Here is a 26,318-nt window from a genome sequence, read left to right as displayed (position 1 = left end):
TACACAGAGACTGCACCATGTGATTACACAGTGACTGCACCATCTGATTACAAAGAGGGTGTGCACCATATGAATACACAGAGACTGCACCATGTGATTACACAGAGAGACTGCACCATGTGATTACACAGAGATTGCACCATGTGATTACACAGAGATTGCACCATGTGATTACACAGTGACTGCAGCTTCTGATTACAAAGAGGGTGTTCACCATATGATTACACAGAGACTGCACCATGTGATTACACAGAGGCTGCACCATTTGATTACACAGAGATTGCACCATGTGATTACACAGAGACTGCACCATGTGATTACACAGAGGCTGCACCATGTGAATACACAGAGACTGCACCATGTGATTACACAGAGACTGCACCATGTGATTACACAGAGACTGCACCATGTGATTATACAGAGAGACTGCACCATTTGATTACACAGAGATTGCACCATGTGATTACACAGAGACTGCAGCATGTGATTACACAGAGGCTGCACCATGTGAACACACAGAGACTGCACCATGTGATTACACTGAGACTGCACCATGTGATTACACAGAGACTGCACCATGTGATTACACAGAGAGGCTGCACCATGTGATTCCACAGAGACTGCACCATGTGATTACACAGAGAGGCTGCACCATGTGATTACACAGAGAGATTGCACCATGTGATTACACAGAGAGATTGCACCATATGATTCAACAGAGAGATTGCACCATGTTATTACACAGAGACTGCACCATGTGATTACACAGAGACTGCACCATGTGATAATACAGAGACTGCACCATGTTATTACACAGAGAGGCTCCACCATGTGATTGCACAGAGACTGCACCTTGTGATTACACAGAGACAGCACCATGTGATTACACAGAGAGACTGCACCATGTGATTACACAGAGAGACTGCACCATGTGATTACACAGAGACTGCACCATGTGATTACACAGAGAGGCTGCACCATGTGATTGCTCAGAGACTGCACCTTGTGATTACACAGAGACTGCACCTTGTGATTACACAGAGACTGCACCATGTGATTAGACAGAGCGACTGCACCATGTGATTACACAGAGACTGCACCATGTGATTATACTTAGCGACTGCGCCATGTGAATAGACCGAGACTGCACCATGTGATTACACAGAGAGACTGCACCATGTGATTTCACAGAGAGATTGCACCATGTGATTACACAGAGAGACTGCACCATGTGATTACACGGAGAGATTGCACCATGTGATTACACAGAGAGACTGCACCATGTGATTACATAGCGAGACTGCACCAATTGTTTAGACAGAGAGACTGCACCATGGGATTACATAGAGAGACTGCTCCATTTGTTTAGACAGAGAGATTGCACCATGTGATTACACAGGGAGTCTTCACCATGTGATTACACAGAGACTGCACCATGTGATTACACAGTGACTGCACCGTCTGATTACAAAGAGGGTGTGCACCATATGATTACACAGAGACTGCACCATGCGATTACACAGAGAGACTGCACCATGTGATTACACAGAGACTGCAACATGTGATTACACAGAGAGACTGCAACATGTGATTACACAGAGAGACTGCAACATGTGATTACACAGAGACTGCACCATGTGATTACACAAAGATTGCAACATGTGATTATTCAGAGGGACTGCACCATGTGATTACACAGAGACTGCACGATGTGATTACACAGAGATTGCTCCATGTGATTATTCAGAGAGTCTGCACCATGTGATTACACAGGGAGACTGCACCGTGTGATTACACAGAGTGACTGCACCATCTGATTACACAGAGAGACGGCACCATGCGATTAGACAGAGAGACTGCACCATGTGATTACACAGAGACTGCAACATGTGATTACACAGAGAGACTGCAACATGTGATTACAGAGATACTGCAACATGTGATTACACAGATAATGCACCATGTGATTACACAGAGATTGTATCATTTGAATGCACATACTCTGCACCATGTGATTACACAGATACTGCACCATGTGATTACATAGAGACTGCACTATTTGATTACACAGGGAGACTGCACCATGTGATTACACAGAGACTGCACCATGTGATTTCAGAAAGAGACTGCACAATGTGATTACACAGAGACTGCACCATGTGATTTCACAATGAGACTGCACAATGTGATTATACAGAGACTGCACAATGTGATTACACAGAGATTGCACAATGTGATTACACAGAGACTATACCATGTGATTGCACTGAGACTGCACCATGTGATTACACAGAGACTGCAACATGTCATTACACAGAGAGACTGCACAATGTGATTTCAAAGAGACTTCACCATGTGATTTCAAAGAGTGACTGCACCATGTGATTACACAGAGTGACTGCACCATGTGATTACACTGAGACTGCACCACGTGATTACACAGAGACTGCACCATGTAATTACACAGAGACTGCACCATGTGATTACAAAGAGACTGAACCATGTGATTACACAGAGACTGCACCATGTGATTACACAGTGACTGCACCAGGTGATTACACAGATACTGCGTCCTGTGATTACGCAGAGACTGCACCATGTGATTACACAGTGACTGCAACATGTGATTTCACAGGGAGACTGCACCATGTGATTTTATAGAGATTGCACCATGTGATTTCACAGTGACTGCACCGTCTGATTACAAAGAGGGTGTGCACCATATGATTACACAGAGACTGCACCATGTGATTACACAGTGACTGCACCATCTGATTTCAAAGAGGGTGTGCACCATATGATTACACAGAGACTGCACCATGTGATTACACAGAGAGACTGCACCATGTGATTACACAGAGATTGCACCATGTGATTACACAGTGACTGCACCTTCTGATTACAAAGAAGGTGTTCACCATATGATTACACAGAGACTGCACCATGTCATTACAAAGAAACTACACCATGTGATTACACAGTGACAGCACCTTGTGATTACAAAGAGACTGAACCATGTGATTACACACAGACTGCAGCATGTGATTACACAGTGACTGCACCAGGTAATTACACTTTGACTGCAGCGGGTGATTACACAGTGACTGCAGCAGGTGATTACACAGTGACTGCAGCACGTGATTACACAGTGACTGCACCATGTGATTACACAGTGACTGCACCATGTGATTACGCATATTCTGCACCATGTGATTACATAGAGACTGCACCATTTGTTTAGACAGAGAGGCTGCACCATGGGATTACACAGATACTGCACCATGTGATTACACAAAGATCGCAACATGTGATTATTCAGAGGGACTGCACCATGTGATTATTCAGAGAGATTGCACCACGTTTTAAAACAGAGAGACAGCACCATGTGATTACACAGAGACTGCACGATGTGATTACACAGAGATTGCACCATGTGATTATTCAGAGAAACTGCACCATGTGATTACACAGAGTGACTGCACCATGCGATTCCACAGTGAGACTGCAACATGTGATTAAACAGAGAGACTGGACCATGTGATTACACAATGAGACTGCAACATGTGATTAAACAGAGATACTGCACCATGTGATTGCACAGAGACTGCATCATGTGATAACACACAGAAACTGCACCATGTGATTACACAGATACTGCACCATGTGATTATTCAGAGAAACTGCACCATGTGATTACATAGAGACTGCACCATGTGATTACATGGAGACTGCACCATGTGATTATTCAGGGAAACTGCACCATGTGATTACATAGAGCCTGCACCAGGTGATTAAATAGAGACTGCATCATGTGATTACACAGAGAGACTGCACCATGTGATTACATAGAGAGACTGCACCATGTGATTACATAGAGAGACTGCACCATGTGATTACGCAGGGACTGCATCATGTGATTACACAGAGAGACTGCACCAGGTGATTAAACAGAGAGACTGCACCAAGTGATTACCTAGAGACTGCACCATGTGATTACACAAAGACTGCACCATGTGATTACACAGAGACTGTACCATATGATTATACAGAGACTGCACCATGTGATTACACAGAGACTTCACCATGTGAATACACATAGACTGCACCATGTGATTACACAGAGAGTTCACCATGTGATTACACATAGACTGCACCATGTGATTACACGGAATGAGTGCACCATGTAATTACACAGATAATGCACATGTGATTACACAGAGAGACTGCACCATATGATTACACAGATAATGCACCATGTGATTACACATAGACTGCACCATGTGATTACACAGAGGAACTGCACCATGTGATTTCACTGATACTGCACCATGTGATTACACAGAGACTTCACCGTGTTATTACATGGAGACTGCACCATGTGATTACACAGATACTGCACCATGTGATTACACAGAGACTGCACCAGGTGATTACACAGAGACTGCATCATGTGATTACACAGAGTGACTGCACCATGTGATTACACAGAGACTGCACCATGTGATTACACAGAGAGTCTGCACCATGTGATTACACAGAGACTGCGCCATGTGATTATACAGAGAGACTGCATCATGTGATTACACAGAGACTGCACTATGTGATTATACAGATAGACTGCACCATGTGATTACACAGAGACTGCTCCATGTGATTACACAGTGAGACTGCACCATGTGATTACACAGAGAGACTGCTCCATTGGATTACACAGAGACTGCACCATGTGATTACACAGAGAGACTGCACCATGTAATTACACAGAGAGACTGCAGCATGTGATTACACAGAGACACTGCACCATGTGATTACACAGAGAGACTGCACCATGTGATTACACAGAGACTGCTCCATGTGATTTCACAGTGAGACTGCACCATGTGATTACACAGAGAGATTGCACCATGTGATTACACAGAGAGACTGCACCATGTGATTACACAGAGAGACTGCACCAAGTGATTACACAGAGAGACTGCACCATGTGATTACACAGAGAGACTGCACCAAGTGATTACACAGAGAGACTGCACCATGTGATTACACAGAGAGACTGCGCCAAGTGATTACACAGAGAGACTGCTCCATGTGATTACACAGAGAGACTGCACCAAGTGATTAGAAAGAGACTGAACCATGTGATTACACAGAGAGACTGCACCATGTGATTACACAGAGAGACTGCACCATGTGATTACACAGAGAGACTGCACCATGTGATTGAACAGAGAGACGGCACCATGTGATTACACAGAGAGACTGCACCATGTGATTGAACAGAGAGACGGCACCATGTGATTTGAAAGGGACTGAACCATGTGATTACACAGAGACTGCACCATGTGATTACACAGAGACTGCACCATGTGATTACATAGAGACGGCACCATGTGATTACACAGAGACTGCACCATGTGATTACATAGAGACGGCACCATGTGATTACACAGAGACTGCACCATGTGATTACATAGAGACTGCACCATGTGATTACATAGAGATTACATCATATGAATACACAGAGACTGCATCTTGTGATTACACAGAGAGACTGCACCATGTGATTACATAGAGACTGCACCAGTTGATTACATAGAGACTGCACCATGTGATTACATAGAGACTGCACCATGTGACTAGAAAGAGAGACTGCAACATGTGATTACACAGAGACTGCACCAGGTGATTACACAGAGACTGCATCATGTGATTACACAGACTGACTGCACCATGTGATTACACAGAGATTGCATCATGTGATTACACAGATTGACTGCACCATGTGATTATACATAGAGACTGCACCGTCTGATCACACAGAGAGACTGCATCATGAGATTAGACCGAGACTGCACCATGTGATTACACAGAGAGTCTGCATCATGAGATTAGACCGAGACTGCACCATGTGATTACACAGAGAGACTGCACCATTTGATTATTCAGAGAGACTGAACCATGTGATTGCAAAGAGACTGAATCATGTGATTATACAGAGACTGCACCATGTGATCACACAGAGACTGCACCATGTGATTACACAGAGACGGCACCATGTGATTACACAAAGCGACTGCACAATGTGATTACACAGAGACTGCACCATTGTAATTACATAGAGACTGCACCATGTGATTACACAGAGACTGCACCATGTGATTACATAGAGACTGCACCATGTATTTACATAGAGACTGCACCATGTGATTACACAGTGACTGCACCATGTGATTACACAGAGACTGCACCATGTGATTACATAGAGACTGCACCATGTGATTACACAGAAACTGCACCATGTGATTACACAATGACTGCACCATGTGATTACACAGAGACTGCACCATGTGATTTCACAAAGAGACTGCACAATGTGATTACACAGAGACTGCACAATGTGATTACACAGAGATTGCACCATGTGATTACACAGAGACTAAACCATGTGATTACACTGAGACTGCACCATGTGATTACACAGAGACTGCACCATGTGATTACACTGAGACTGCACCATGTGATTACTCCGAGGGACTGCACAATGTGATTACACAGAGACTGCACCATGTGATTACAGAGAGAGACTGCACCATGTGATTTCAAAGAGACTGCACCATGTGATTACACAGAGACTGCACCATGTGATTACACAGAGATTGCACCATGTGATTACACAGAGAGACTGCACCATGTGTTTACACAGAGAGACTGCACCATGTGATTACACAGAGAGACTGCACCATGTTATTACACAGAGAGACTGCACCATGTGTTTACACAGAGGGACTGCAACATGTGATTAAACAGAGAGACTGCACCATGTGATTACAAAGAGACTGAACCATGTGATTACACAGAGACTGCACCATGTGTTTACACAGAGGGACTGCAACATGTGATTAGACAGAGATACTGCACCATGTGATTACATAGAGACTGCACCATTTGTTTAAACAGAGAGACTGCACCATGCGATTACAAAGAGACTGCACCATGTGATTACACAGAGACTGCACCATGTGATTACAAAGAGACTGCACCATGTGATTACACACAGACTGCAGCATGTGATTGCACAGTGACTGCACCAGCTGATTACACAGTGACTGCACCAGGTGATTACACCGAGACTGCGTCATGTGATTACACAGAGACTGCACCATGTGATTACACAGTGATACTGCACTATCTCATTAAACAGAGACTGCACCATGTGATTACACAGATTCTGCACCATGTGATTTCACAGGGAGACTGCACCATGTGATTACATAGAGACTGCACCATTTGTTTAGACAGAGAGACTGCACCATGTGATTACACAGGGATACTGCACCATGTGATTACACAGATACTGCACCATGTGATTACACAGAGACTGCACCATGTGATTACACAGGGAGACTGCAACATGTTATTACACAGGGAGACTGCACCATGTTATTACACAGAGAGTCTGCACCATGTCATTACACAGGGAGACTGCACCATGTGATTACACAGAGACTGCACCATGTGATTACACAGAGACTGTATCATTTGATTATACATAGACTGCACCATGTGATTACATAGAGGCTGCACCATGTAATTACATAGAGACGGCACCATGTGATTACACAGAGACTGCACCATGTGATTACACAGAGAGACTGCACCATATGATTACATAGAGATACTGCAGCATGTGATTACATAGAGACTGCACCATGTGATTACATAGAGACTGCATCATGTGATTACACAGAGAGACTACACCATGTGATTACATAGAGTCTGCATCATGTGATTACACAGAGAGACTGCAGCATGTGATTACATAGAGACTGCACCATGTGATTACACAGAGACTGCACCATGTGATTACACAGAGAGACTGCATCATGTGATTACACAGAGAGACTGCACCATGTGATTACACAGAGAGACTGCACCATGTTATTACACAGAGAGACTGCACCATGTGTTTACACAGAGGGACTGCAACATGTGATTAAACAGAGAGACTGCACCATGTGATTACAAAGAGACTGCACCATGTGATTACATAGAGGCTGCACCATGTAATTACATAGAGACGGCACCATGTGATTACACAGAGACTGCACCATGTGATTACACAGAGAGACTGCACCATATGATTACATAGAGATACTGCAGCATGTGATTACATAGAGACTGCACCATGTGATTACATAGAGACTGCATCATGTGATTACACAGAGAGACTACACCATGTGATTACATAGAGTCTGCATCATGTGATTACACAGAGAGACTGCAGCATGTGATTACATAGAGACTGCACCATGTGATTATACAGAGACTGCACAATGTGATTACACAGAGATTGCACCATGTGATTACACAGAGACTAAACCATGTGATTACACTGAGACTGCACCATGTGATTACACAGAGACTGCACCATGTGATTACACTGAGACTGCACCATGTGATTACACCGAGGGACTGCACAATGTGATTACACAGAGACTGCACCATGTGATTACAGAGAGAGACTGCACCATGTGATTTCAAAGAGACTGCACCATGTGATTACACAGAGACTGCACCATGTGATTACACAGAGATTGCACCATGTGATTACACAGAGAGACTGCACCATGTGTTTACACAGAGAGACTGCACCATGTGATTACACAGAGAGACTGCACCATGTTATTACACAGAGAGACTGCACCATGTGTTTACACAGAGGGACTGCAACATGTGATTAAACAGAGAGACTGCACCATGTGATTACAAAGAGACTGAACCATGTGATTACACAGAGACTGCACCATGTGTTTACACAGAGGGACTGCAACATGTGATTAGACAGAGATACTGCACCATGTGATTACATAGAGACTGCACCATTTGTTTAAACAGAGAGACTGCACCATGCGATTACAAAGAGACTGCACCATGTGATTACACAGAGACTGCACCATGTGATTACAAAGAGACTGCACCATGTGATTACACACAGACTGCAGCATGTGATTGCACAGTGACTGCACCAGCTGATTACACAGTGACTGCACCAGGTGATTACACCGAGACTGCGTCATGTGATTACACAGAGACTGCACCATGTGATTACACAGTGATACTGCACTATCTCATTAAACAGAGACTGCACCATGTGATTACACAGATTCTGCACCATGTGATTTCACAGGGAGACTGCACCATGTGATTACATAGAGACTGCACCATTTGTTTAGACAGAGAGACTGCACCATGTGATTACACAGGGATACTGCACCATGTGATTACACAGATACTGCACCATGTGATTACACAGAGACTGCACCATGTGATTACACAGGGAGACTGCACCATGTTATTACACAGGGAGACTGCACCATGTTATTACACAGAGAGACTGCACCATGTCATTACACAGGGAGACTGCACCATGTGATTACACAGAGACTGCACCATGTGATTACACAGAGACTGTATCATTTGATTATACATAGACTGCACCATGTGATTACATAGAGGCTGCACCATGTAATTACATAGAGACGGCACCATGTGATTACACAGAGACTGCACCATGTGATTACACAGAGAGACTGCACCATATGATTACATAGAGATACTGCAGCATGTGATTACATAGAGACTGCACCATGTGATTACATAGAGACTGCATCATGTGATTACACAGAGAGACTACACCATGTGATTACATAGAGTCTGCATCATGTGATTACACAGAGAGACTGCAGCATGTGATTACATAGAGACTGCACCATGTGATTACACAGAGACTGCACCATGTGATTACACAGAGAGACTGCATCATGTGATTACACAGAGTGACTCCACCATGTGATTAAACAGAGAGACTGCATCATGTGATTACACAGAGATTGTACCATGTGATTATTCAGAGAGACTGCACCATGTGATTACACAGAGAGACTGCAACATGTGATTACACTGGGACTGCACCATGTGATTACAAAGAGACTGAACCATGTGATTACACAGAGACTGCACCATGTGATTACACAGATAATGCACCATGTGATTACACAGAGACTGCACCATGTGATTACACAGTGAGACTGCACCATGTGATTACACAGAGAGACTAAACCACGTGAATGCAAAGGGAGTTTAAATCAAGTGATTACACAGGGAGACTGCACCATGTGATTACACAGATACTGCACCATGTGATTACACAGAGACTACAACATGTCATTACACAGCTACTGCACCATGTGATTACACGTAGACTGAACCATGTGATTACACAGAGACTGCAGCATGTGATTACACAGAGAGACTGCACCATGTAATTACATAGATACTGCATCATGTGATTACACAGAGACCACCATGTGATTACACAGAAACTGCACCATGTGATTACACAGAGACTGCACTATGTGATTACACAGATACTGCACCATGTGATTACACAGACTGCACCATGTGATTACACAGTTACTGCACCATGTGATTAGACAGACACTGCACGATTTGTTTACACAGGGAGACTGCAACATGTGATTACACAGAGAGACTGCACCATGTGATTGCACAGAGACTGCATCATGTGATAACACACAGAAACTGCACCATGTGATTACACAGATACTGCATCATGTGATTACATGGAGACTGCACCATGTGATTATTCAGAGAAACTGCACCATGTGATTACATAGAGAGACTGCACCATGTGATTACATAGAGAGACTGCACCATGTGATTACGCAGGGTCTGCATCATGTGATTACACAGAGAGACTGCACCAGGTGATTAAACAGAGAGACTGCACCAAGTGATTACCGAGAGACTGCACCATGTGATTACACAGAGACTGCACCATGTGATTACACAAAGACTGCACCATGTGATTACACAGAGACTGTACCATGTGATTACACAGAGACTGCACCATGTGATTATACAGAGACTGCACCATGTGATTACACAGAGACTTCACCATGTGATTACACATAGACTGCACCATGTGATTACACAGAGAGTTCACCATGTGATTACACATAGACTGCACCATGTGATTACACGGAAAGAGTGCACCATGTAATTACACAGATAATGCACATGTGATTACACAGAGAGACTGCACCATATGTTTACACAGAGGAACTGCACCATGTGATTTCACTGATACTGCACCATGTGATTACACAGAGGAACTGCACCATGTGATTTCACTGATACTGCACCATGTGATTACACAGAGACTTCACCGTGTGATTACATGGAGACTGCACCATGTGATTACACAGATACTGCACCATGTGATTACATAGAGACTGCACCAGGTGATTACACAGAGAGTCTGTACCATGTGATTGCACAGAGACTGCGCCATGTGATTATACAGAGAGACTGCATCATGTGATTACACAGAGACTGCACCATGTGATTACACAGAGACTGCACCAGGTGATTACACAGAGACTGCATCATGTGATTACACAGAGTGACTGCACCATGTGATAACACAGAGACTGCACCATGTGATTACATAGAGACTGCACCATGTGATTACACAGAGAGTCTGTACCATGTGATTGCACAGAGACTGCGCCATGTGATTATACAGAGAGACTGCATCATGTGATTACACAGAGACTGCACCATGTGATTATACAGAGAGACTGCACCATGTGATTACACAGAGACTGCTCCATGTGATTACACAGTGAGACTGCACCATGTGATTACACAGAGAGACTGCACCATGTGATTACACAGAGACTGCACCATGTGATTACACAGAGATACTGCACCATGTGATTACACAGAGAGACTGCACCATGTGATTACACAGAGAGACTGCACCATGTGATTACACAGAGACTGCTCCATGTGATTTCACAGTGAGACTGCACCATGTGATTACACAGAGAGACTGCACCATGTGATTACACAGAGAGACTGCTCCATGTGATTACACAGAGACTGCTCCATGTGATTACACAGAGACTGCACCATGTGATTACACAGAGAGACTGCACCAAGTGATTACACAGAGAGACTGCACCAAGTGATTACACAGAGAGACTGCACGATTTGTTTACACAGGGAGACTGCACCATGTGATTGCACAGAGACTGCATCATGTGATAACACACAGAAAGTGCACCATGTGATTACATGGAGACTGCACCATGTGATTACATGGAGACTGCACCATGTGATTATTCAGAGAAACTGCACCATGTGATTACATGGAGACTGCACCATGTGATTATTCAGAGAAACTGCACCATGTGATTACATAGAGACTGCACCATGTGATTACATGGAGACTGCACCATGTGATTATTCAGGGAAACTGCACCATGTGATTACATAGAGCCTGCACCAGGTGATTAAATAGAGACTGCATCATGTGATTACACAGAGAGACTGCACCATGTGATTACATAGAGAGACTGCACCATGTGATTACATAGAGAGACTGTACCATGTGATTACGCAGGGACTGCATCATGTGATTACACAGAGAGACTGCACCAGGTGATTAAACAGAGAGACTGCACCAAGTGATTACCGAGAGACTGCACCATGTGATTACACAGAGACTGCACCATGTGATTACACAAAGACTGCACCATGTGATTACACAGAGACTGTACCATGTGATTACACAGAGACTGCACCATGTGATTATACAGAGACTGCACCATGTGATTACACAGAGACTTCACCATGTGATTACACATAGACTGCACCATGTGATTACACAGAGAGTTCACCATGTGATTACACATAGACTGCACCATGTGATTACACGGAAAGAGTGCACCATGTAATTACACAGATAATGCACATGTGATTACACAGAGAGACTGCACCATGTGATTACACAGAGGAACTGCACCATGTGATTTCACTGATACTGCACCATGTGATTACACAGAGACTTCACCGTGTGATTACATGGAGACTGCACCATGTGATTACACAGATACTGCACCATGTGATTACACAGAGACTGCACCAGGTGATTACACAGAGACTGCATCATGTGATTACACAGAGTGACTGCACCATGTGATAACACAGAGACTGCACCATGTGATTACACAGAGAGTCTGCACCATGTGATTGCACAGAGACTGCGCCATGTGATTATACAGAGAGACTGCATCATGTGATTACACAGAGACTGCACCATGTGATTGTACAGAGAGACTGCACCATGTGATTACACAGAGACTGCTCCATGTGATTACACAGTGAGACTGCACCATGTGATTACACAGAGAGACTGCACCATGTGATTACACAGAGAGACTGCTCCATGTGATTACACAGAGACTGCACCATGTGATTACACAGAGAGACTGAACCATGTGATTTCACAGTGAGACTGCACCATGTGATTACACAGAGAGATTGCACCATGTGATTACACAGAGAGACTGCACCATGTGATTACACAGAGAGACTGCTCCATGTGATTACACAGAGAATGCTCCATGTGATTACACAGAGACTGCACCATGTGATTACACAGAGAGACTGCACCAAGCGATTACACAGAGAGACTGCACCATGTGATTACACAGAGAGACTGCACCAAGTGATTACACAGAGAGACTGCACCAAGTGATTACACAGAGAGACTGCACCATGTGATTACACAGAGAGACTGCACCAAGTGATTACACAGAGAGACTGCACCATGTGATTACACAGAGAGACTGCACCAAGTGATTACACAGAGAGACTGCACCAAGTGATTAGATAGAGACTGAACCATGTGATTACACAGAGAGACTGCACCATGTGATTACACAGAGAGACTGCACCATGTGATTACACAGAGAGACTGCACCAAGCGATTACACAGAGAGACTGCACCATGTGATTACACAGAGAGACTGCACCAAGTGATTACACAGAGAGACTGCACCAAGTGATTACACAGAGAATGCTCCATGTGATTACACAGAGACTGCACCATGTGATTACACAGAGAGACTGCACCAAGCGATTACACAGAGAGACTGCACCATGTGATTACACAGAGAGACTGCACCAAGTGATTACACAGAGAGACTGCACCATGTGATTACACAGAGAGACTGCACCAAGTGATTACACAGAGAGACTGCACCATGTGATTACACAGAGAGACTGCACCAAGTGATTACACAGAGAGACGTCACCATGTGATTTGAAACGGACTGAACCATGTGATTACACAGAGACTCCACCATGTGATTACACAGAGACTGCACCATGTGATTACATAGAGACGGCACCATGTGATTACACAGAGACTGCACCATGTGATTTCATAGAGTCTGCATCATGTGATTACACAGAGAGACTGCACCATGTGATTACATAGAGACTGCACCATGTGATTACATAGAGATTAGATCATATGATTACATAGAGACTGCATCTTGTGATTACACAGAGAGACTGCACCATGTGATTACATAGAGACTGCACCAGTTGATTACATAGAGACTGCACCATGTGATTACATAGAGACTGCACCATGTGACTAGAAAGAGAGACTGCAACATGTGATTACACAGAGACTGCACCAGGTGATTACACAGAGACTGCATCATGTGATTACACAGAGTGACTGCACCATGTGATTACACAGAGATTGCATCATGTGATTACACAGATTGACTGCACCATGTGATTATACATAGAGACTGCACCGTCTGATCACACAGAGAGACTGCACCATCTGATTACACAGAGAGTCTGCATCATGAGATTAGACCGAGACTGCACCATGTGATTACACAGAGAGACTGCACCGTGTGATTACACAGAGAGACTGTACCATTTGATTATTCAGAGAGACTGAACCATGTGATTGCAAAGAGACTGAATCATGTGATTATACAGAGACTGCACCATGTGATCACACAGAGACTGCACCATGTGATTACACAGAGACGGCACCATGTGATTACACAAAGCGACTGCACAATGTGAATACACCGAGACTGCACCATTGTAATTACATAGAGACTGCACCATGTGATTACACAGAGACTGCACCATGTGATTACATAGAGACTGCACCATGTATTTACATAGAGACTGCACCATGTGATTACACAGTGACTGCACCATGTGATTATACAGAGAGACTGCACCATTTGATTACACAGAGATTGCATCATGTGATTACACAGAGACTGCACCATGTGATTACACAGAGAGTCTGCACCATGTGATTAGACAGGGAGATTGCATCATGTGATTACACAGAGACTGCACCATGTGATTACACAGAGACTGCAACATGTGATTATACAGAGACTGCACCATGTGATTACACAGAGAGACTGCATCATGTGATTACATAGAGAGACTGCTCCCTGTGATTACACAGAGACTGCTCCATGTGATTATACAGAGAGACTGCACCATGTGATTACACAGAGATACTGCTCCATGTGATTACACAGAGAGACTGCTCCATGTGATTACACAGAGACTGCTCCATGTGATTATACAGAGAGACTGCACCATGTGATTACACAGAGACTGCACCATGTGATTAAACAGAGAGACTGCACCATGTGATTACACAGAAACTGCACCATGTGATTACACAGAGAGACTGAACCATGTGATTAGATAGAGACTGAACCATGTGATTACACAGAGACTGCACCATGTGATTACACTATGCGACTTCACAATGTGATTACACAGAGACTGCACCATGTGATTAGATATAGACTGCACCATGTAATTACATAGAGACTGCACCATGTGATTATACAGAGATTGCACCATCTGATTACACAGAGACTGCACCATGTGATTACACACAGACTGCAGCATGTGATTACACAGTGACTGCACCAGCTGATTATACAGTGACTGCACCAGGTGATTACGCCGAGACTGCGTCATGTGATTACACAGTGATACTGCACTATCTCATTAAACAGAGACTGCACCATGTGATTACACAGATTCTGCACCATGTGATTTCACAGGGAGACTGCACCATGTGATTACATAGAGACTGCACCATTTGTTTAGACAGAGAGACTGCACCATGTGATTACACAGGGATACTGCACCATGTGATTACACAGATACTGCACCATGTGATTACACAGAGACTGCACCATGTGATTACACAGGGAGACTGCACCATGTTATTACACAGGGAGACTGCACCATGTTATTACACAGAGACTGCACCTTGTGATTTCACAGATAGACTGCACCATGTGATTACACAGAGATTGCACCATGTGATTACACAGAAACTGCACCATGTGATTACACAGAGACTGCACTATGTGATTACACAGATACTGCACCATGTGATTACACAGACTGCACCATGTGATTACACAGTTACTGCACCATGTGATTAGACAGACACTGCACGATTTGTTTACACAGGGAGACTGCACCATGTGATTGCACAGAGACTGCATCATGTGATAACACACAGAAACTGCACCATGTGATTACATGGAGACTGCACCATGTGATTACATGGAGACTGCACCATGTGATTATTCAGAGAAACTGCACCATGTGATTACATGGAGACTGCACCATGTGATTATTCAGAGAAACTGCACCATGTGATTACATAGAGACTGCACCATGTGATTACATGGAGACTGCACCATGTGATTATTCAGGGAAACTGCACCATGTGATTACATAGAGCCTGCACCAGGTGATTAAATAGAGACTGCATCATGTGATTACACAGAGAGACTGCACCATGTGATTACATAGAGAGACTGCACCATGTGATTACATAGAGAGACTGCACCATGTGATTACGCAGGGACTGCATCATGTGATTACACAGAGAGACTGCACCAGGTGATTAAACAGAGAGACTGCACCAAGTGATTACCGAGAGACTGCACCATGTGATTACACAGAGACTGCACCATGTGATTACACAAAGACTGCACCATGTGATTACACAGAGACTGTACCATGTGATTACACAGAGACTGCACCATGTGATTATACAGAGACTGCACCATGTGATTACACAGAGACTTCACCATGTGATTACACATAGACTGCACCATGTGATTACACAGAGAGTTCACCATGTGATTACACATAGACTGCACCATGTGATTACACGGAAAGAGTGCACCATGTAATTACACAGATAATGCACATGTGATTACACAGAGAGACTGCACCATGTGATTACACAGAGGAACTGCACCATGTGATTTCACTGATACTGCACCATGTGATTACACAGAGACTGCACCATGTGATTACACAGATACTGCACCATGTGATTACACAGAGACTGCACCAGGTGATTACACAGAGACTGCATCATGTGATTACACAGAGTGACTGCACCATGTGATAACACAGAGACTGCACCATGTGATTACACAGAGAGTCTGCACCATGTGATTGCACAGTGACTGCGCCATGTGATTATACAGAGAGACTGCATCATGTGATTACACAGAGACTGCACCATGTGATTGTACAGAGAGACTGCACCATGTGATTACACAGAGACTGCTCCATGTGATTACACAGTGAGACTGCACCATGTGATTACACAGAGAGACTGCACAATGTGATTACACAGAGAGACTGCTCCATGTGATTACACAGAGACTGCACCATGTGATTACACAGAGAGACTGCACCATGTGATTACACAGAGAGACTGCACCATGTGATTACACAGAGAGACTGCTCCATGTGATTACACAGAGAGACTGCTCCATGTGATTACACAGAGAGACTGCACCATGTGATTACACAGAGAGACTGCACCATGTGATTACACAGAGAGACTGCACCATGTGATTACACAGAGGAACTGCACCATGTGATTTCACTGATACTGCACCATGTGATTACACAGAGACTTCAACGTGTGATTACATGGAGACTGCACCATGTGATTACACAGATACTGCACCATGTGATTACACAGAGACTGCACCAGGTGATTACACAGAGACTGCATCATGTGATTACACAGAGTGACTGCACCATGTGATAACACAGAGACTGCACCATGTGATTACACAGAGAGTCTGCACCGTGTGATTGCACAGAGACTGTGCCATGTGATTATACAGAGAGACTGCATCATGTGATTACACAGAGGCTGCACCATGTGATTGTACAGAGAGACTGCACCATGTGATTACACAGAGACTGCTCCATGTGATTACACAGTGAGACTGCACCATGTGATTACACAGAGAGACTGCACAATGTGATTACACAGAGAGACTGCTCCATGTGATTACACAGAGACTGCACCATGTGATTACACAGAGAGACTGCACCATGTGATTACACAGAGAGACTGCACCATGTGATTACACAGAGAGACTGCACCATGTGATTACACAGAGACTGCTCCATGTGATTTCACAGTGAGACTGCACCATGTGATTACACAGAGAGATTGCACCATGTGATTACACAGAGAGACTGCACCATGTGATTACACAGAGAGATTGCTCCATGTGATTACACAGAGAATGCTCCATGTGATTACACAGAGACTGCACCATGTGATTACACAGAGAGACTGCACCATGTGATTACACAGAGAGACTGCACCAAGCGATTACACAGAGAGACTGCACCATGTGATTACACAGAGAGACTGCACCAAGTGATTACACAGAGAGACTGCACCAAGTGATTACACAGAGAGACTGCACCATGTGATTACACAGAGAGACTGCACCAAGTGATTACACAGAGAGACTGCACCATGTGATTACACAGAGAGACTGCACCAAGTGATTATACAGAGAGACTGCACCATGTGATTACACAGAGAGACTGCACCAAGTGATTAGATAGAGACTGAACCATGTGATTACACAGAGAGACTGCACCATGTGATTACACAGAGAGACTGCACCATGTGATTACACAGAGAGACTGCACCATGTGATTGAACAGAGAGACGGCACCATGTGATTACACAGAGAGACTGCACCATGTGATTGAACAGAGAGACGTCACCATGTGATTTGAAACGGACTGAACCATGTGATTACACAGAGACTCCACCATGTGATTACACAGAGACTGCACCATGTGATTACATAGAGACGGCACCATGTGATTACACAGAGACTGCACCATGTGATTTCATAGAGTCTGCATCATGTGATTACACAGAGAAACTGCACCATGTGATTACATAGAGACTGCACCATGTGATTACATAGAGATTAGATCATATGATTACATAGAGACTGCATCTTGTGATTACACAGAGAGACTGCACCATGTGATTACATAGAGACTGCACCAGTTGATTACATAGAGACTGCACCATGTGATTACATAGAGACTGCACCATGTGACTAGAAAGAGAGACTGCAACATGTGATTACACAGAGACTGCACCAGGTGATTACACAGAGACTGCATCATGTGATTACACAGAGTGACTGCACCATGTGATTACACAGAGATTGCATCATGTGATTACACAGATTGACTGCACCATGTGATTATACATAGAGACTGCACCGTCTGATCACACAGAGAGACTGCACCATCTGATTACACAGAGAGTCTGCATCATGAGATTAGACCGAGACTGCACCATGTGATTACACAGAGAGACTGCACCGTGTGATTACACAGAGAGACTGTACCATTTGATTATTCAGAGAGACTGAACCATGTGATTGCAAAGAGACTGAATCATGTGATTATACAGAGACTGCACCATGTGATCACACAGAGACTGCACCATGTGATTACACAGAGACGGCACCATGTGATTACACAAAGCGACTGCACAATGTGATTACACAGAGACTGCACCATTGTAATTACATAGAGACTGCACCATGTGATTACACAGAGACTGCACCATGTGATTACATAGAGACTGCACCATGTATTTACATAGAGACTGCACCATGTGATTACACAGTGACTGCACCATGTGATTATACAGAGAGACTGCACCATTTGATTACACAGAGATTGCATCATGTGATTACACAGAGACTGCACCATGTGATTACACAGAGAGTCTGCACCATGTGATTAGACAGGGAGATTGCATCATGTGATTACACAGAGACTGCACCATGTGATTACACAGAGAGACTGCATCATGTGATTACATAGAGAGACTGCTCCCTGTGATTACACAGAGACTGCTCCATGTGATTATACAGAGAGACTGCACCATGTGATTACACAGAGATACTGCTCCATGTGATTACACAGAGAGACTGCTCCATGTGATTATACAGAGAGACTGCACCATGTGATTACACAGAGATACTGCTCCATGTGATTACACAGAGAGACTGCTCCCTGTGATTACACAGAGACTGCACCATGTGATTACACAGAGATACTGCTCCATGTGATTACACAGAGAGACTGCTCCCTGTGATTACACAGAGACTGCACCATGTGATTAAACAGAGAGACTGCACCATGTGATTACACAGAAACTGCACCATGTGATTACACAGAGAGACTGAACCATGTGATTAGATAGAGACTGAACCATGTGATTACACAGAGACTGCACCATGTGATTACACTATGCGACTTCACAATGTGATTACACAGAGACTGCACCATGTGATTAGATATAGACTGCACCATGTAATTACATAGAGACTGCACCATGTGATTATACAGAGATTGCACCATCTGATTACACAGAGACTGCACCATGTGATTACACACAGACTGCAGCATGTGATTACACAGTGACTGCACCAGCTGATTATACAGTGACTGCACCAGGTGATTACGCCGAGACTGCGTCATGTGATTACACAGTGATACTGCACTATCTCATTAAACAGAGACTGCACCATGTGATTACACAGATTCTGCACCATGTGATTTCACAGGGAGACTGCACCATGTGATTACATAGAGACTGCACCATTTGTTTAGACAGAGAGACTGCACCATGTGATTACACAGGGATACTGCACCATGTGATTACACAGATACTGCACCATGTGATTACACAGAGACTGCACCATGTGATTACACAGGGAGACTGCACCATGTTATTACACAGGGAGACTGCACCATGTTATTACACAGAGAGACTGCACCATGTCATTACACAGGGAGACTGCACCATGTGATTACACAGAGACTGCACCATGTGATTACACAGAGACTGTATCATTTGATTATACATAGACTGCACCATGTGATTACATAGAGGCTGCACCATGTAATTACATAGAGACGGCACCATGTGATTACACAGAGACTGCACCATGTGATTACACAGAGAGACTGCACCATATGATTACATAGAGAGACTGCAGCATGTGATTACATAGAGACTGCACCATGTGATTACATAGAGACTGCATCATGTGATTACACAGAGAGACTACACCATGTGATTACATAGAGTCTGCATCATGTGATTACACAGAGAGACTGCAGCATGTGATTACATAGAGACTGCACCATGTGATTACACAGAGACTGCACCAGGTGATTACACAGAGAGACTGCATCATGTGATTACACAGAGACTGCAATATTATTTGTACACAGAGACTGCACCATGAAATTACACAGAGACTGCACCTTGTGATTTCACAGATAGACTGCACCATGTGATTACACAGAGATTGCACCATGTGATTACACAGAGACTGCATCACCTGATTACACAGAGACTTCACCATGTGATTACACACAGATTGCACCATGTGATTATTCAGAGGGACTGCACCATATGATTAGACAGGGAGACTGCATCAAGTGATTGCACAGAGACTGCAGCATGTGATTCCACAGAGAATGCACCATGTGATTAGACATATACTGCACCATGTGATTACCCAGAGACTGCACTATCTGATTACAAATAGGGTCTGCACCATGTGATTACGCAGAGATTGTACCATGTGATTATTCAGAGAGACTGCACCATGTGATTACACAGAGAGACTGCAACATGTGATTACACTGGGACTGCACCATGTGATTACAAAGAGACTGAACCATGTGATTACACACTGACTGCACCATGTGATTACACAGATAATGCACCATGTGATTACACAGAGACTGCACCATGTGATTACACAGTGAGACTGCACCATGTGATTACACAGAGAGACTAAACCACGTGAATGCAAAGGGAGTTTAAATCAAGTGATTACACAGGGAGATTGCACCATGTGATTACACAGATACTGCACCATGTGATTACACAGAGACTACACCATGTCATTACACAGCTACTGCACCATGTGATTACACGTAGACTGAACCATGTGATTACACAGAGACTGCAGCATGTGATTACACAGAGAGACTGCACCATGTAATTACATAGATACTGCATCATGTGATTACACAGAGACTGCACCATGTGATTACACAGAAACTGCACCATGTGATTACACAGAGACTGCACTATGTGATTACACAGATACTGCACCATGTGATTACACAGACTGCACCATGTGATTACACAGTTACTGCACCATGTGATTAGACAGACACTGCACGATTTGTTTACACAGGGAGACTGCACCATGTGATTACACAGAGAGACTGCACCATGTGATTGCACAGAGACTGCAACATGTGATAACACACATAAACTGCACCATGTGATTACACAGATACTGCACCATGTGATTACTTGGAGACTGCACCATGTGATTATTCAGAGAAACTGCACCATGTGATTACATAGAGACTGCACCATGTGATTACATGGAGACTGCACCATGTGATTATTCAGGGAAACTGCACCATGTGATTACATAGAGCCTGCACCAGGTGATTAAATAGAGACTGCATCATGTGATTACACAGAGAGACTGCACCATGTGATTACATAGAGAGACTGCACCATGTGATTACATAGAGAGACTGCACCATGTGATTACGCAGGGACTGCATCATGTGATTACACAGAGAGACTGCACCAGGTGATTAAACAGAGAGACTGCACCAAGTGATTACCGAGAGACTGCACCATGTGATTACACAGAGACTGCACCATGTGATTACACAAAGACTGCACCATGTGATTACACAGAGACTGTACCATGTGATTACACAGAGACTGCACCATGTGATTATACAGAGACTGCACCATGTGATTACACAGAGACTTCACCATGTGATTACACATAGACTGCACCATGTGATTACGCAGAGAGTTCACCATGTGATTACACATAGACTGCACCATGTGATTACACGGAAAGAGTGCACCATGTAATTACACAGATAATGCACATGTGATTACACAGAGAGACTGCACCATATGATTACACAGATAATGCACCATGTGATTATACATAGACTGCACCATGTGATTACACAGAGGAACTGCACCATGTGATTTCACTGATACTGCACCATGTGATTACACAGAGACTTCACCGTGTGATTACATGGAGACTGCACCATTTGATTACACAGATACTGCACCATGTGATTTCACAGAGACTGCACCATGTGATTACACAGAGACTGCATCATGTGATTACACAGAGTGACTGCACCATGTGATAACACAGAGACTGCACCATGTGATTACACAGAGAGTCTGCACCATGTGATTACACAGAGACTGCGCCATGTGATTATACAGAGAGACTGCATCATGTGATTACACAGAGACTGCACCATGTGATTATACAGAGAGACTGCACCATGTGATTACACAGAGACTGCTCCATGTGATTACACAGTGAGACTGCACCATGTGATTACACAGAGAGACTGCACCATGTGATTACACAGAGAGACTGCTCCATGTGATTACACAGAGACTGCACCATGTGATTACACAGAGAGACTGCACCATGTGATTACACAGAGAGACTGCACCATGTGATTACACAGAGACTGCTCCATGTGATTTCACAGTGAGACTGCACCATGTGATTACACAGAGAGATTGCACCATGTGATTACACAGAGAGACTGCACCATGTGATTACACAGAGAGACTGCTCCATGTGATTACACAGAGACTGCTCCATGTGATTACACAGAGACTGCACCATGTGATTACACAGAGAGACTACTCCATGTGATTACACAGAGAGACTGCACCAAGTGATTACACAGAGAGACTGCACCATGTGATTACACAGAGACACTGCACCAAGTGATTACACAGAGAGACTGCACCAAGTGATTACACAGAGAGACTGCACCATGTGATTACACAGAGAGACTGCACCAAGTGATTACACAGAGAGACTGCACCATGTGATTACACAGAGAGACTGCACCATGTGATTACACAGAGAGACTGCACCAAGTGATTAGAAAGAGACTGAACCATGTGATTACACAGAGAGACTGCACCATGTGATTACACAGAGAGACTGCACCATGTGATTACACAGAGAGACTGCACCATGTGATTGAACAGAGAGACTGCACCATGTGATTACACAGAGAGACTGCACCATGTGATTGAACAGAGAGACGGCACCATGTGATTTGAAAGGGACTGAACCATGTGATTACACAGAGACTGCACCATGTGATTACACAGAGACTGCACCATGTGATTACATAGAGACGGCACCATGTGATTACACAGAGACTGCACCATGTGATTACATAGAGACTGCATCATGTGATTACACAGAGAGACTGAACCATGTGATTACATAGAGACTGCACCATGTGATTACATAGAGATTACATCATATGATTACATAGAGACTGCATCTTGTGATTACACAGAGAGACTGCATCATGTGATTACATAGAGACTGCACCAGTTGATTACATAGAGACTGCACCATGTGACTAGAAAGAGAGACTGCAACATGTGATTACACAGAGACTGCACCAGGTGATTACACGGAGACTGCATCATGTGATTACACAGAGTGACTGCACCATGTGATTACACAGAGATTGCATCATGTGATTACACAGATTGACTGCACCATGTGATTATACATAGAGACTGCACCGTCTGATCACACAGAGAGACTGCACCATCTGATTACACAGAGAGTCTGCATCATGAGATTAGACCGAGACTGCACCATGTGATTACACAGAGAGACTGCACCGTGTGATTACACAGAGAGACTGCACCATTTGATTATTCAGAGAGACTGCACCATGTGATTACACATAGAGACTGAACCATGTGATTAGATAGAGACTGAACCATGTGATTACACAGAGACTGCACCATGTGATTACACAATGCGACTTCACAATGTGATTACACAGAGACTGCACCATGTGATTAGATATAGACTGCACCATGTAATTACATAGAGACTGCACCATGTGATTACACAGAGATTGCACCATCTGATTACACAGAGATTGCATCATGTGATTACACAGAGTGACTGCACCATGTGATTATACATAGAGACTGCACCGTCTGATTACACAGAGAGACTGCACCATCTGATTACACAGAGAGTCTGCATCATGAGATTAGACCGAGACTGCACCATGTGATTACACAGAGAGACTGCACCGTGTGATTACACAGAGAGACTGCACCATGTGATTACAAAAAGACTGCACCATGTGATTATACAGAGACTGCACCATGTGATCACACAGAGACTGCACCGTGTGATTACACAGAGACTGCACCACGTGATTACATAGAGACTGCACCATGTAATTACATAGAGGCTGCACCATGTGATTACACAGAGACTGCACCATGTGATTACACAGAGACTGCACCATGTGATTACGTAGAGACTGCACCATGTGATTACATAGAGACTGCACCATGTGATTACATAGAGACTGCACCAGGTGATTACATAGAGACTGCATCATTTGATTACACAGAGAGACTGCACCATGTGATTACATAGAGGCTGCACCATTAATTATACAGAGACTGCACCAATGTAATTACATAGAGACTGCACCGTGTGATTACATAGAGACTGCATCATGTGATTACACAGAGAGACTGCAGCATGTGATTACATAGAGACTGCACCATGTGATTACTTAGAGACTGCATCATGTGATTACACAGAGAGACTACACCATGTGATTACATAGAGTCTGCATCATGTGATTACACAGAGAGACTGCAGCATGTGATTACATAGAGACTGCACCATGTGATTACACAGTGACTGCATCATGTGATTACACAGAGACTGCAACATTTGAGCACACAGAGACTGCACCATGTGATTACACAGAGACTGCACCATGTTATTACATAGAGACTGCACCAGGTGATTACATTGAGACTGCACCAATGTAATTACATAGAGACTGCACCGTGTGATTACACAGAGACTGCACCACGTGAT

Source organism: Cetorhinus maximus, chromosome 27 (assembly GCF_964194155.1).
Source record: "Cetorhinus maximus chromosome 27, sCetMax3.hap1.1, whole genome shotgun sequence".
Classification (NCBI taxonomy): Eukaryota; Metazoa; Chordata; class Chondrichthyes; order Lamniformes; family Cetorhinidae; genus Cetorhinus; species Cetorhinus maximus.
Note: the sequence above shows the minus strand (reverse complement) of the source record.